General features: G+C 37.5%; 1 protein-coding gene across 7 annotated transcripts in view; it reads left to right on the top strand.

The window, feature by feature from the left end:
- Positions 1-17,155, top strand: part of LRRC4C (leucine rich repeat containing 4C) — a 1,028,842-nt gene that overhangs the window by 868,079 nt on the left and 143,608 nt on the right. For all 7 annotated transcript variants that reach the window (XM_060764599.2, XM_060764573.2, XM_060764590.2 and 4 more), the window contains one exon: positions 6,043-6,216. The gene's annotated coding sequence lies outside the window, so the exon portion shown is untranslated. The remainder of the gene's footprint in view (positions 1-6,042; positions 6,217-17,155) is intronic.

Raw genomic sequence — 17,155 nt, 5'->3', positions numbered from 1 at the left:
TTTGAAATACCCTGTACTTTACTTCCAAAGGCCACCTTCTTGCATTCCCCATTGCTCCAAAATCTTTTGTTAATTAAATAGCAGCTATCTACATCCATTAACCAATGCAGACAGTAATAAAATCTATCTTTCAAACCGTCCCCTTTCCTGTTTTTTTAAACAGACGTTAGTCAGAAGTAATTTCTATTGTGTTCAGTGATTACTAAGTGAATGTGCATAGGCAGCCTTAACTATTTTTATTCTTTTTTTTTGCCTGGAGTAGCAATATACAATATTAATAAATCTATTTGTTCAATCCTTTTAATTTTATCTGTTTCATGTCATTACTTCATATATTCATCCGTGTTTATTTTCTGTGGTTATGGAATAAATGGTCTGATGCTTTCCATGAATATCAAATACATTTTGTGCCTGGGAGCAGTGACACTCTTCCAACCCCATTTTAATATAATACAGCCAGGACAACCCATAGAATTACAATCTCTGCCATGTGTTACTTTATTGTTTTATTATTATGCTTTTCAAAAGGTCACGTGGTCATGATTTACACACAAAACACAATGCCCTACACAGTTGTTTACCTTTATTTCCTGTGTCTGAAAGCTTGAATTCTTGTGGTCTGTCAAGAGTGTGTTTGATGCTGTGCGAATGTTTGCAGTCCTCATTCTGGTAATCAATGAGATGTAAAATTGCAGCAGTTTCATGCTGCCTGGAGCCTATGCTGACAAACCTCATTTGGTTTGTCACAAGGCATAAACCACTCATTAGACCACATCATTAGCTTAGTTTCTTTCTAATGTGAAGAGAAAAGTGAACCAGGCCAGCTTTAAGGTGACATTTTACTTGCCTTTGTAACTTTTGAAAAGCTGCAGTGATAGTATTACTTGGACCTCCATTTTGCAGGAGTGTGTGAAATAAGAACAAATCCATCTAGGTACAGATAATTTTCTGGAATTCAAAAGTTGAAATGCATTATTCAAATTATTGGTGATGGAGTATGGTCCACAAAACAAAATGAAAATCAATAAAATGTAAGCAATTTTCCTTCACTTAATTACCACATTTCTTTAAAAAAAATGTATAGATACACTTTAGAATAGTTGCATATAGTTATTTTAAGGAAAAAAGCCACATGTAAGGCAGTACATTTTTTGGTGTGTAAAACATGGCATCTTTCCACAGTAGAGTATGAAGCCAGGCATGATCTAGTCCAGTGGTTTTCAACCTGTGGGTCCCCAAGTGTTTTGGCTGACAACTCCCAGAAATCCCAGCCAGTTTACCAGCTGTTAAGATTTCTGGGAGTTAAAAACCAAAACATTTGGGGACCCGCAGGTTGAGAACCATTTACTGTTTCTTAAACCGTTTACTGTTTCTCCTCAACCATCTAGTAAGGCCATGCCTGTAACTACAACAATAACCTGAAGGTAAAATGAGACACCACTAAGAAGATGTAATCATCCACCAGACTGAATTCCATTACCAATTTGAGGTAGAATACAGTTAATTAATCAATGGGATTTATCAATATGATGACTCATTATTCAGCATTTGATTAAATGGGTCTGTTCTATTGTCAGTTCACCAATAGGGAGCAAGCCATTACACAGTTACTGCAGCTACAATTCAGAATTAATTTAGTTTGACATTACCTTAACTGCCATGATTCAATGCTAAGGAATCATGGGAATTGGCAGCACTTAGGCAGAGAAGGTAAAAACCTTGTAAAACTATAACTTCTGTTATTTTGTAGCTCTGAGCCACAGCAGAAAAGGTAGTGCCAAACAATATTAATTGTAGAATGTAGATGCATTTGACATGTGCATTTCGGCTGAACCTTGATCCGTTTCTGCTGGCAGAATTTCACGAGACTCCTGGATTTGTTTTTGTGCACCTCTCAAAATGGATCTGGGGGTCTCACAATTTTTTTTCTTGCATTCCCCATTGCTCCAAAAATCCGTTATTAATTAGATATCAGCTATCTACATCCAGTAACCAATGCAGCCAGTAACAGCAAGCCAAAAAAACATTTTTGTTTGTTTCACAGCCAAAAATGTGGCTCATTGTTGGCAATGGGGGGGGGGGGATTCCAGGGCTCCCCTTCCTATATTTTGAAGGTCTATCTGGATGAAAATGACCTGACTTCAATGACACATCTACCACTGTTAGCCTACCAAGTTTCATAATGTTTGGGTCATCCCCTGATTTTTAGGAATTTCTTTTCTTTTTAGAAATAAATCTCCTTTAAAAATTCCCCAAAAGGTTTCCCTCTGCTGGCCCTGTCCTGTAACTTCTCCAGAAGCAGCAGCAAAACACTATTTCTTTCTGCCAAATGTGTACAAAGGTGTACTTCCACATCACACAGTGCCCTTCTTTTATACTTTCTCTTTTACTATTGGCAACAGTCAAAGGATTATTACTAATACTTATTATTATTATTATTATTATTATTACTTGAAATTCAGAAGGCAGAGAGCACAGAGAAAAATATAAACAGAGAGAACTTAGAATCATAGAATAGAGTTGGAAGAGACCTCATGGGCCATCCAGTCCAACCCCTTGCCAAGAAGCAGGAATATTGCATTCAAAGCATCTCTGACAGATTGCCATCCAGCCTCTTGTTTGCAAAGGCATGAAATTATAGGTAGACAATTAGGTAGTTTTCTGAGAATGTGCTTTTTTCTTTATTTGCTGGGATTATTATAACTAACAGTAATTATTATTTTTAAAAGTATTTTCTGAAGGAGAGGAGGGAAAGTGACAAAGAAGCTAAAGGATGACTCAAGGCTTTCTGAGCCACCAAAATATTTTTAAAGAAAAGCACACCAAGAACAAAGAAATGCTGTTTCTTTCTCCCATGGTGGCTGAGCCCTTACTGTTACGGCCAGCTGAATAAGCTGAACAAGCTGGATTGTCCAAAGGGAACTGACCAAATTGAATCCACGCACAAGCCTAAAATGCACCCAAAGTTCCATGCTGAATTGGTGTATAAGCTAATTATAAAGAACTAGTTATTTCTATCAAGTCATCTGCTAGATTTGCATTTGATGTTCAAAATGTTGAGAGTTAACTTTCAAAGTCACTTAGTATAATCATTTATTATAATACTTTTAAATGTAATTAGCAACACTATTCAAGGTGAATCCAAACTTTCTCTCAGTTTATTTCTAGCAGTGTTCATGTCCACACAGACCCAATCTTTTGTAAAGGTAATTGGTCTTCCTCAGCGAAGGCCAAACCACTTCAAAATACTTTGCTACAGCAATAGCTCATAGAAATGCATTGTTACTGGAACAATCCATGTCTCCTCTGGGTGCTGGAAAAATCTCAGCTAATATTGGGAGGGGGGGGGGCAGTCAAAGGATCATTTGCTAATAAAATGATCCTTTAATTTAGCCCCTTTGACCTTTTCCTGATTCCCGCCAGCTTACTTACAACCTTATCACATGAGCCAGGTGAAGCATCCCACTTCGCCACCAAACAAAGGGGCAGTGAGATGAATCCATCACCCCATGCACCATTCCCCCATGATCATGTTTCCTTCATCACACGTGGGAAGTGTCGCCTGAGTGGCGAGTCAGCATTGTATGACACTTCCACTTCAGTGTGGATAGGGCCTCTGCTGGAAGAACAGCAATGTTGTGGGATGGGCAGGGAAGCGCCATAGGGTGCTCCCCAAACCCCATCTGATGAAATCCTTAGTTCTGATTTTTCTCCCTTACAAAACACTTGCTGGTTTGGGTAAGTTGACTCCTAGATGCTACATTTTAAATATTTTGCTAAGATATAGTCTGAGGTCTTCTGGAATACTGACAGCCATTTTGTTCACAGCACTAAGGGAGGCACTGGACCTCTCTTTGCTTAAAAGATAGGAATGTTTCAGACATGCAATTTCACAATGACACTGCCTGAAACTTGGTTATTAATGTTTGACAACTTCCATTTCCAGACCAACTCTGTAGTTGATCAAAAGGCAGCAACTGTAACCTGTAAAATGTGACCTCATTTGTGTTTTTCCCCCCTGGTGATTAATGTGGACTATATCTCTAACATTGTTATCCTTACCTAATTCAGATTATCAAGATAATTTTAAATACAGGAAAAATACTTTGCATTGACAATGAGAAGCTTCATTAATACCTGTGCATTTCATTTTCTGTGCATTTCATTTTTTGGACAACTTTCATTCTCCCCTTTTCATTTTCAGTAGTGGATCTCCTCTTTGAATTATATTTGGAAAGAAAGAATTCCATTATACAGTATCTCACTTTAACATTCCATGACTTGTCATCATTACTTTAAGTGATATTTCTGGAATGGAAAGATTGTATTCTTTCCATTAGGCCTGGGATGTTCAATGTTACTTCAGTGGTGTAGAAGGGAAGTGCTATACAATAACTTCCATCAAAACAATGTTATATATTATAGAACTGCCAGACTGAAACTTGAGAGGGCTTTCATATCTTCATCAGTTGTGTAGAAAAGGAGAATTGCAGCAGGCAATGCTTATCCCACAATGATGTAATAAGCAACATCTGCTGAAATTCACTGTTCTACACAGACATTAAAGGCATGGAGCCTTCTCCACTTTTCTTTCTAGCAACTGTACATTTGGAGGGCTTTTCCCATAAGAAAATACTACCCCCTAGTGTAGGAAGCTTTGTTGTGATTAATCACACATGAATAATTGTGCTAAGAATTGCAATCATAATGTCCATAAACTGTAATTTTGGTCAAATGATTCATGAATCATTACAAATGAAGAATAATATTTGGATATGAGCAGAACATTTCGTGAAAACGTATCAACCAAGACAAATGGCTCAATTCATTGGATAAATACTTTGATTACTTTGCTTATGCTGCTGAAGCAGAATGTCTTAGAAAGATGTTCAGACATATGGAGGTACTCCTTTGATGTTGAGCATCTTGGGAACTTAAGTGTAGTGTTAATAGATAAATATTCTCTTGCTTCATTCAGCCATCATCTTCTTGCTTATTACTTTGGTTATACAACATACAATTATTTTGTATTACTTGATTGCAGTTACAAAAGATAAACACAGTGAGAAAGATCGATTCTTTTCATTTTTAAAATGCCTTCTCTGCATCCTCTGCCTTGGAAAAGACAAGTTAATTAAGTGTATTTTTAATTTTATTTTATGCATATCCTCCCCTATCCTTATAAAAAAATCAATGTATTATTGTAGTACCGCACTCCAGCATATGTTATTGTTGCTCAAGACCTACTAGAAATGATGGAGTAGTGCTTGATGATGTACTATCACAGTTGTGTGCAGGGGTGGGGAGAAGCAATCCTGGCATCTTAAACCACATATTGAATCCATAAACCATGAAGTTCAGCAAAAAATTAACCAAGGCTACATTTTGTTTAGCACTGAGGATGTTTGGAGGGACTAGTTATTTTTTCAGAGGGAGTGATTTTTAGTGGTACTCAAATATAATATAATATAATATAATATAATATAATATAATATAATATAATATAATATAGATTTGTACTATGTTCTGTAACTATGTGCTATCTGGGGATTATTAAAATATATTTAAGGTGTATTACAGATTTGTCCTAAATAATGATATTAACAATATCACACTCTGTGGGAGACAAAGGATGTCTGATAAGTTCTCTTCCATTGGATCCATTTTGCCAGGATGGCTGAAAACTGTGGACCACCCTCTTTTGCATTGTTTTTCAACCATCTCTGTTTTTGTTTGGATTATAATTGCTGAGCTGTTTCATTGATGGCAACTATCAAAACTGTTGACTTCATATGTTACAGCGAGACTCTGTTTTATGGCTTGTTAAATTCTGTAATGGATTTTCTCCCAGCGGTTGGAACATTTACTCTTGGTAACTGTAACTCCTCAAATCACCCAGCTATTTGGATATTCTGGACATTATCACAAAAGGCACATTTCCAAGCACAACTCTCTTTTCCCATGAATAAATGCAAGATTAATTCACTGTGATTGCTGTATGCTTGGCACTGAACCAACTGCTCTTTTTATTTTTTTAAACAGATTGAGACTATGAAGAAAGATTGGCAGTTTGAAAGAAGTGGGTTGGCTTCTATCTTGCTGGTCCCAAGAAAGAAGACCTCTATGCGTGTGACTCAAGAAGATAAGAGTTCCCACTAAAGTGCTCACTTTTTTGGCCAGGAACTGAGAAGGAAAGAAGATGGACTAGAAATTCTGGTAGGTTGTGTATACACACATGATGAGTATTATGTATGAGAATATGACTCTGAAGTAAGATTTATGGTCCCAAATGAACATTGTGTTTAGATTTTAGTTTTAAAAAATGAACTAGGAATTTGTGCAACAGAATATGCCAGGCAGGTACAGAAAGATATTTGCTGTGTATACATCATATTCTGGTGGAGACTGCTTAATCATCACTTACACTTGCAATGAGATGTTTAAACAAACTATGGAGGTGCTCCAAGACTATTGTCTACTATGCCTGAATAATGTTTCTGTTTTGTTTCTTTCCCAAGAAGCTAGAGAAACACATCTTGTATTCTTTCTCTGATGCTAGGCAGAAATATAATCCACCAGTACAGGCAGTCTTCAAGTTACAAACAAGATGGGTTCTGGTGGTTTGTTCTTAAGTTGAATATGTATGTAAGTCAGAACAGTTACAATTTCACTTTGGATAGCATAAGGAGGTGTTAACACTTCTGTGGTGTTTGTTTTGTTATCCATGCCCTTGTTCAGAAGATTTCACTTCACTTTCTGTCCCTGTGATAATTGGATCTTGAAAATTTTGGCTTGTTGTGGGAAGAAGGATTACTAATAAAGCTTCAGTGGAGACACCTTTTCCCCATGATAACTTTTTCAGGAGTGAATTTCCCTTCCTAGGGGTAGATTTATCTCACTTCCTGTTGCCTCACCTCTGTTCTTAACTATTAGATGTTTATAATTCGAATGTTTGTAATAGACTTATGTTTAATGAATTTAGATTTTGAAATCAGTTTTGAGATCTTCACAAGAAAGAAGGTATTATTGAAATAAAGAATGAAATGGGATCTAGATTAGTTTTCAGCAGAGGCTACAGATTAATGTGTTATGAAACCCAGCATCTTTGCAAAACTGCTCCAGGAAGAGAAAGGTTTAGAAAGAACACACATAGGTTTTGCATACATTTGGCACAGGGTATTGGAAGATTTAAACCAACATGTCTGGAGGAAAACAGATTAAAAAAGGCTTCCTTGCATTTTTCCCCCCCTGTGATAGAATAATTTACCTTTCTCAAGGTTAATCCATCAGAATGGAGGTGTTCATAAAATAGGCAGATAATTATTTGTTAACTTTAGTAAGTGAAGATAGATAGATAGATCACATGCTGCTTCTGAATGTATCTCAAATGTTCTTTGCAGATGAATGGCAAAAATAAAGGACAGGAATAAAAATATCTGTCTCTAACATACTACCAAATCCTGTGAGGCATAGAACTCATTGATAGATAAAGAAACAAAGAAAAACAAAGTCAAGAATCTATGGGTGTACATCCTCAATTTCATTCTTGGAGCAAAGGAATAACAATGTAATATATTTTCTATCAATTGCAAGAAAGTCGTTCAAAATGGTTCAGTTTTCCGGAACTGTGCACTGTTAAGGATTTTCCCTGCTTTAGAATGCACACAAATCATGTTTTCTGGAAATAAATTTGGCTTTTTGGGTTTTTTGTGCAGAAATTTATTCAAAATAACTTCAACACTACTTATTACATGAGACTGAGGATTATTTTGTGTCTTGTTTGAAAATGCATCCCTAGTGTAGATCCCCAGTTCCCATTAATCTTGATAAACTATTGCTAGAAACAGAGTGGTATGCAGCAAAATGACAGAGCAGTCCATAGTAGCCTTTCTCTACCATGCCTGTCTTGTAAGAACTTATAAGGGTACTGTTGCATTATCAGGGCGGACTCAAAAATAGAAGCTAAACAGAGAATAGTCCATTTTATGAAGGAGAAAACAAAATTTCCCCATTTTTGCTGGTTATTCCCCCTCTTCCCTCATTCTCACATCATAAACTATAGTTCTTTCAAGGATTGTGATGTAGGTGTGGGGAATAACAGGAAAACAGGGGAAAATTTTAACTCCTTCAACCCCCCCCCCCTCCCCAAATGGACTGTCCTTTTCTGTCTAGATTTCCTTTTTGAGTCTGCCCTGATAATGGAACAGTACCCTTATATGGGCTTACAAGTCGGGCATGGTGGAGAAAGGGTACCACCTTGTGACCTCCGCCCAAATAATGGAAAAGAACCCTTATAAGTGTGTTTTTTGCCAAGCCTCCATTTTGTACTTATTTCTGAGAATTGTTTGTTTCTGAGCAAGCATTCAGAAAAAACTCTTCCACTGGGAAAATGGAGGGTTTTTCTAACTTAGGATGTATGTTATAAATTATCCTACCATTACTTCTTTTACATTTTTTCATGTATTAAGGAAAATGCCTCCTTCAGAATTCTGGGGATTTTTTATTTAGGGAGTCACCTTTAAAATGTTCAGCAAGAGAGGTTCTGGGCTTCATTAAACTTCAAATCCAAGAATTTTGCGGGAGGCGGCCACAGGATTTCAAGTGGGATGCATACTTTTTAAGCTCTAGGATGATGAGGTTCTAAATCAAAACAATAGCTACAGGTGATGATAATTCTGCTCTTTTCCAAGCTGTTAATTAGGCACTTTGGCTGTCAAAGAGGCAAAAGTCTCATGTGGCCTGTTGACAAGACATCAAGTCTGATATACTTTCTGGCAATATCTTTTCCCTGTTCTATCAAAGCTTACCTTAATTATCTTTATGGGTGCTGAGATTCTGTAAGAGAGTAGGTATTTTTCAGCTTCACATACAATGTTTAAACCAGAGCTTCCTTTCAGTTCATTGTTAGTCTCAAATATACAAGTATTACTCTTCTGAAATGTGCCTCTGATTCTAGAAAAAGGTTAGGAAGCATAAGAACATAAGCATTATGTGGATCAAGCAAAAGGCCTTCCTGGTCCTGTTCTGTATTCCCACAGAAACAAGTTTAAAATCCCTATGAAGCTCTTACTGCAGTAGAAATCTTCTATATGTGGTGTCTCTGCATACATGAACAAAGGGCTCTATTGGAGGACATTTTTGACATGTTGGTACATTTTGAAGAATTGTTCATTTTGTGAAAAACCTTTGTTTTATTTGTACAAAAGACTACTTTCTATAGGAAAACTTCTGGTTCTTATAAGCAAAACCTTGGATATTTTCTCTCAAGACATACACATATCAAAAATAGACAAACAGAAAAATCATGATATTTTGCACAAGTAAGGATTCTGGGAGTTTTAATCAAACTGTGGAAACAATTATGGCAATTGACCATTTTCTCTACATGTTGCCTCATTGTGTCAAGACACCCTTTTCTGCTTAAAAATGTTTTTTAATTACTATCCTTTGCATCCTTTCTCCTGAGCAGTGGGATTTCAGAAGCATTCTGCATCTGAAACTGGGTAAAATAGCTTTAATGAATTACAGCCTGTAACGAAATAGCTAATTATAATGTATGTTTTAAATGTATTTATTGGCCAACATTTACTGTAGTTGCCATAGTGACATAGACCTCCAGGCAGAAGCAAAAGGGGTGAAGCTAACTTGCACTGGTGGAGAGTGTTGGGGTTCAGCCTGAGTTTGAACTTGAACCTGATTCTCTGTTTGTTCCTCCTGATGCTAATGAAAGTATATTTACTGATGCTAGTGGAAATGTACCTTTTGATGCCAATGCTCCTGAAATTAGTGAGGAAGAATCTGCTGTAGGTTTGGAAAATGCCAATGTTCCTGAAATTAGTGAGGAAGGAACTTCTGTAGATTTGGAAAATGAAAGTACCAGTGTTAATGAGAATGTTGCAGAGGGAGACCTTGAACTTTCCCTCCCTTCTGCACCTGTTAACTGTAATGACAACAGAAGGAGCCAAATTTGGGAAGACAGAAATAAATCACTCAGTTTGCGTCGATCCTCCCGAATTCAAGAATTAAAAACATTAGCTTCAAAACAGAAGGGCGGTTCACGGAACCGATTCTTGAGTTTTAATTGCAATACGCCAGGCTGATTCCCTCAGTTCAGGCATCGTTTCAGAATTGATGAAGACCTTGGCAGTTCTCCCGGTTCCATGGCCATAGTATGGAAAGATTTCTAGGATATCAAGTATGGTTAGTGGATTGCTAACAGATTCAAGTATTTCTCAGAGAGGCTTTTGGTTTTGCTTTGTTCATTTAAATTCATGTTTGCTGATTTTGCTGTGGCTTTTGACTTGCATTTTTCCTTTATTTTGTAACCATTTTTCTTCAATAAAAAAGGATTGTTTTTCACAGCCAAGTGTGGTGGATAGTTATCTTAGGCCTCGTTCTCTGCTCTGGATTGCAACAGAGAGAGAGAGTCAGTCTTTGGTGAGGGAGCCAAAGAGGAATGTTGGTTCTGGTATGTTGGGAAACGAACCAAGGGACTTAAGTCTTTGACAGGTTGTCAAAGGGAAAAGGTGGTTCTGGGTAGTGTAAATCGAGCCAAGTGTTAAGTCTTCAGCCTGTGTGTTTAGAGAGTCAATTGGACGTGTTTAAATGAGCAATTCGCTCGTGAGCTAAGGGAAAAAGAAACCCCAGTAGTAATCTATAACTTCAGTGGGGATAGCTGAAGGAGGAAAAAGGCAAGCCAGTGCCTTGAATTGTCAGTTAAGAAAAGAAATATACTTTGCAGTGAAATAAGTTTAAAACAAGTCTGGTGGAAGTAAAAGCCATACTGAGATTTATATTGGAAACTGTTACAAGTATTTGTGTGAATTAAAGTCAACTATAACAACATTTAAAGGAATACAGAATAACCAGCAAGCCTTGTACACCAGTGAATTCTTGAATAAATATTTCCTTGATCAGTTCTTTGTAATTAAGACTCATGTCCATTTATTGAGAAGAAGATTTACCACAGAAGAAGGCGGCTGAAGATATTGGAAGAAAGGATTCTGGTTGGGGTAATGAGTTATTCCTTTTAAAAAGTGCCTCAGGTAAAAACATTTTAAAAGTCAAGTCTCAGCAACACACACTACCACTACCTTAGTCTCCTCATTGCCCTGCTATATAAATGTATATCTTTGTTCGTCTTCTTTTACACAGCCACTAACATGCTTAAAGAATTTGTCCAATCCTTTTAAAGCCATCCAAGTTGCTAGCCATTACTACATCCTGTAGAATTGAATTTGACCATTTAAGTAAGAATTTAACTATTGAGAAGGAGTCAATATAATCAGTAACTTGGATTGCAGGACATGGTTGAGGGATCTATAGTCGCATTGTAATGTTGAGTGCTGTTACAGATGTGATAATGCTAAAGTTTTCAGCTAATTTTTCTGGTCATAATCTCCTACCAGGGAATATAGAGCTCTTAGCCTGACAATATCACACTCTGAGACAAAGAATGCCTGGCAAGTTCTCTTCCATTGGATCCTTGTGTGGGCTTCTCCTGTTTTGTCTACTCCTTCTGCTTATCAATATCAAAGAAACACAGATATCTATGACCAAAAACAAAATGCAAGTTGTAAACTGTTATCAACACAGAGCTATGTTAACATTAACCATGTACATTGGTTTAAACTGCACATAAATATAACAAAGAAAATGCATAGGGCATAAGTCTAAATGCCACTCAGTAATTTCCCTCTAGAGTTTTCTTGAGGCTTGAGAGGTATAAATTCACTCTTGCAAATGATATTTATTCCTTTTACTCGTGATGGGGGTGAGTATCTTCACTCTTTTGTTTGAACTCTCACAACAAATGATAAGTATTAAGAAAATATTTACGCAGTCTTTGAAGTGATGAATTAAACACTGGAGTAGTCCTTGAGAAAGTAAACTGAAGTCCAAAATAATGTCCATATAGTTCAAAATACCTTCCGACAAGGATCCTTGGGTTGAGATGCCTTGTTTCGGGGGACTTCCCCTTCTTCAGGATTTCTATACTTCTTCATAAGAGAGTGTGATTCACAATAAATCCCTAAATGGGCGATAGCAAACAATATAATAGATATGCCAAAAAGGCACCCAAAGCAAACATTCAGTAATGATAAAGTAATTGTATACATTCCAATCAGATAGATTACATGCATGTTATTACTTACATTATCTACGGTATGAAGCTGGCCCTACAGTTATGTTTTCAATAGTGAGCAATGCAATTACACAGAAGCAAGGAATTAAAGGCAGGGCTAATTGCAGAAAGTCAGCTGAAGTGTAAATTCTAAGCAGATAAGGTGGATAATGGGGCCTATTACAAAAAACAGATGAGATCCAGTCTATCAAGACCAGTAGGAAACAATGTATTTAACTTAAAAATCCAGAAAGCTTCCCTTTGCAAAAGATAATTCTTAGTGTCCATGTGTGGCTTAGTGTGGATTTTTTCTATAATGAAAAACTTGAAGTTGGTAAATGTATGTCCTTTTTCCAGAGAATAAGAATAAAGAGTACTATCATTGTGTTTGTTTTTTATGCATGAGCGATGTTCCATGATCCTCATCTTGACGAGTCTGGTGGTCATTCCAATATAGAGAAGGTCACATGGGCATGAAATATAATATATTGCATTATCTGTTGTGCATGTGGTAAAATTATTTAAGAGTATAGTGATCTTCCTGGTTGGGTGTGTAAATTGTTGAGTCTTCAAGGACTGGGAACAACATTCACAGTGTCCACAGTAAGTGTCTCCTCTAAGGTTTGGTAGACTTTTTATGGTATGCTTAGTGAGATCTGATCTAATGAGTGAGATCTATGCATTTTCTTCATTATATTTATGTGCAGTTTAAACCAATTTACACAGTTAATGTTAACATAGCTTTGTGTTGATAACAGTTTACAACTTGCATTTTGTTACTTCCTCCTGCTTCCCAAAGAAGGGGATTTTGTTGTTTTTGAGAGATGGGTGATTACTACAAAGATGTGGGCATGCTTCAGAGTTCAGAGAACTCATTGCTATATCTGGGCACCATGCTACTCTATCACGGGGTATGTGGCATATGTGTGGCTGTTTCATTTGGATTGTAGCTTCCATATTTTCACAGAAATTCAGGCAAAAGTACTTGAACAGTTACTTATCTCTGCTCATGCCAGCCAGTGTGGCTTTTGAATCTAATTATTAGTATGTGTGAGACAAGATTGTCTGGCAAGTTCTCTTCCATTGGATCCTCGTGTGGCTTTTGAATCTAATTATCAGTATTCTATGATAAAATACCCGTCTGTGTCCCAGCCCTGTTTCTGTGAAAGAGCAACCATAAGGTCCTTTTATTTGCTGGCCTTTTCTCACTCCTGAGTGACTTGCCAGTCCTATACTGTCATCACCACAAATATATGGCACTTATGATGTGCATAGGCATAGACCAAAGCAAAGAGATTTAAGATTTGATTTTAAACAAATGTATAACCCTATACACATGAAATTTTCATCAGTCAACCCAAAAAACCTGGGTTGACCCATTCAAGGGTCAGTGTGAGTACTATACCTTAACTCCTATCAGAAAAGGAACAATCCTTTTGTTTGAATGGTGTGCAAGAACTTAGTCTGTCCCAGGAGAACCAAAAAGAAGCATCATCAACTTGATCTATTCTGCTGTTACTGTCTTTTCAATATCTGGGCAGCAGCAGTCAGAGACAGCTGGCCGCCTAATCTGGCATTGGTTCTTTCCCCTCTCTCCAGAATGTCCCTTGACATATTCATGGGTCATATCAAAACCCATAATTATGGCTTCCAAACCTCAAGTTATACATAAGGTCAACTTACAAATGAATTTATACGATAAAATATTAATGGAAGTTTATTGTTCCAGTCCTAGTTTTTTACCTTTCTCTCTTGTTCTTTGATTTTCCTTTGTCAGGGTCACCGACAAGTGATTTTTTTTTTACACCTGCTAAGCTTGGCCACATTGCCTTTACGTTGCCATCTTCCGAGCCCAACGTATCTCGAGGTTAGCTCTTTCCTCACACCTTTTAAAATTGTTTATAGACAAACTCTGAGCTATCTCAGCTTTTAGACCTCACTTTCTGTGGTTTGTCTGTAATTTTGTTATCAATCTCTCTTCTTAATGGTAAAAGAATAAGTATTATTTGCAGTTCAATTTCCAGATAAAAACTTACATTAGCTAGGAAATTGTGATCTGGCAGCCTTTCCTTGATCTTTTCACCAACTAAAATATGGGAATGGGAACTATGTCATATATTGAGCACAAATTGCTCTGTCCTTCTTAACTACTTCCTAAAAGAGATGTGTTGCTTCAATGAATGGATTACCCTTTGTGCCCTTCAGCTTTTGCACATGGTTCATTTTCCCCACATATAACATTTACATCTATCTTTTTGTTTTGTGTTTTCAAGTTCTTTCCAATTTGTGAAGGTTTTCTATCAAGGATTTTCTTAGCAGGATTTGTTTAGAAGGGGTTTGCTTTTGTCTTCCACCAAGATTGTGCCATTGTGATACACACACACTCACATACACACAAATATACATGAGAAATGAAAGTGTATATCCTCTATTGTCACCTTATCACCTGAGGGCTTTCATTTTCCTTTGGATGTTGTTATTGAAGTTGTTGTTCTTATTGAACAACACCTGTGTGCAAGGACCACCATTAGATTAGGCTCTATTATAATGTAAAAACACACAAACAGAGACGTATAAGCAGGAGAAAAAGTTTGTATGCCCAGCAATATTGAAGACCAGGTTCCCTTTGTTAATTAAACTAAAGCACACACTGCACAGTGTATACATGAAAGATGACTCCATGAACTTTCAACAATTGTGTGGTTTATCGGCTAAGTCTCAGAAAGCAGACTAACCTCTTTGAATTCATTTGGTGCTATAGCTGAACTATGTAAGCCAAAGCCAACTGGGAGGGCTGCAGATTAGCAAGTCTAGCATTTCAAACCATTGTAAAACATCTAGTTGCTAGAAATGAAAGGAACAAACATAAAAAGACCAGAGAAGTTCATTCACAGATAAGACTCAGGTGGCTTTATCAATAAAGCATCTGCTATGTCTCATAATAAACAGATGGAAACAGAAGGTGGGGGAAATGCCTACACACTTGCATAGAGAAAAGTTTTCCCATGTATTTGATAGCTCTGTTAAATATATTACTTATAGTTGCTATATGATGAAGTTCCATTCTTTATGCCCTTGCTGTTCCTGGGCGGCTGATAAATATTTTGCTGAGCCCAGCTCATGCCATGTGCTACATTTAAAACAAAGAGAGGGTAGCTATTGTGTATCCATCTGGTCTTATTACTGTTGATCATAATTACTTGCTCAGTTGCACTTTTACATTTCTCCTGACTCTGTGCAACTAGTTAAAGTGCATTGTAAAATATGCAATGTCTTGCTACCAAACTATTTAGTTGTTACTTTCCATTCCCCTACTGGCCCATAGGATTGTTCAGGAACCTTTAACTATATTTAATAGCTCAAAAAAATCCCCCACAGATATGATCACTATAGATATATACTGGGTGCTCAGAAAGACCTGTGAATAAATAAATAATGCAATTTGTCAGTGTAAATCCTTCATTTAGTATTTACTCCAGTGCTTTAGAAAATTTACAGCATTTGAAACAGCTAGCAATGTTTGTTGAAGCACTGAAGAATTTTGTACTTGCATAGACCTTAGAGGGTTTTTCTTGAACCCTATTGGTAACTTGCATTTGTATAATCAGAAGTTATGCAAATTAATCAAGTGTTTGGACTTTTTATTTGCTTGCCTAAAGTGATCAGAGAACCCTCCATATACAATCATTCCCTTTGGGTTATATGACAATCCATGGTTCTCCTAGGCAGATGTGAGGACGCAGCTCTTGAATCTGTATGTCTTGGTTCCTCTGTATTCCTATGAAGTAACTCCATTATGCTACATGGATTCTCAACAGAATCTCAACCTTTTTTGGAGGTTCACTAGGATGGCAACCAGTGCTTGACAGGGTTGCACTCCCCCTGAAATCACAGGTCCACAGCTTGGGTGTCCTTCTAGATTCAGTGCTGATGCTTGAAGCTCAGGCGACAGTGGTAGCTGGGAGGGCCTTTGCACAATTGAAGCTTGTGCGCCAGCTGCGACCGTAGCTCATGAAATCAGACTTGGCCATGGTGGTCCATGCCTTAGTCACCTCTAGATTGGACTATTGCAATGCGCTCTATGTGGGGCTGCCCTTGAAGACAGCCCGGAAACTCCAGTTGGTCCAACGGGCGGCAACCAGATTATTAACTGGTGTGAGTTACAGAGAGTGGTCAACCCTCCTGTTTAAGGAGCTCCACTGGCTGCCGTTTATTTTCCGGGCCCTATTCAAGGTGCAAGTTTTGACCTACAAAGTCCTGAATGGTTTGGGACCCGCCTACCTGCACGACTGCATTTCTAACTACGAACCCACACGACCTCTTTGATCTTCCGGAGAGGCCCTTCTCTCGCTCCCGCCTGCATCCCAAGTGTGACTTGTGGGGACAAGAGAGAGGGCCTTCCAATGTGCCTTCCGTGATTGAATGTAAGATACTCCTTGACCAAACTTTATATAAAATGACCTCAGAAGCACTTTATTTTATGGTTCGTGCAATTAAATCCTTCCTTATCCCCGGATCCTCCTCCCGATAATTTATATTTATCCTATCTCCCAGTGTTTTAAAATTTTATCATTGAGTTCGGCCCTCCCAGCCTAATCCTCTGTGTTTTAATGTTTGATTTGCTTTTGCTGTTCATTTATTATATTGATTTTGCATTTTATGTATTTTATTTTCTGGTTTTGTTATGCTTTTGTGTTATATTGTGTTACTGTATTGTTGGGTGTGGCCTCATGTAAGCCACACCAAGTCCCCCTGGGGGAGATGGAGCAGAGTATAAATAAAGTATTATCATTATTATTGTTATGTCATATCAGCAGTGTGCTTAATCCTATGTCTCCACTAAATGCAGTTATCAATAGACTTGAGCCCAAATCAGTTTGAGCGAAAATGATTTGTAATATTCAGAGGCTTGTTTTGTATTACTTCCGAAATCAGAAGGGGGATAGGGACTGCAAAACCTGACAAAATTGATTGAGAGAGTCAGATTTTATCGACTCCTGGAGTAGATGGAGTTAATGCCCAAGGAGTCAG

Source organism: Anolis sagrei, chromosome 1 (assembly GCF_037176765.1).
Source record: "Anolis sagrei isolate rAnoSag1 chromosome 1, rAnoSag1.mat, whole genome shotgun sequence".
Classification (NCBI taxonomy): domain Eukaryota; kingdom Metazoa; phylum Chordata; class Lepidosauria; order Squamata; family Dactyloidae; genus Anolis; species Anolis sagrei.
The sequence above is the reverse complement of the archived record's forward strand: the minus strand, read 5'-3'. Positions and strand labels throughout refer to the sequence as shown.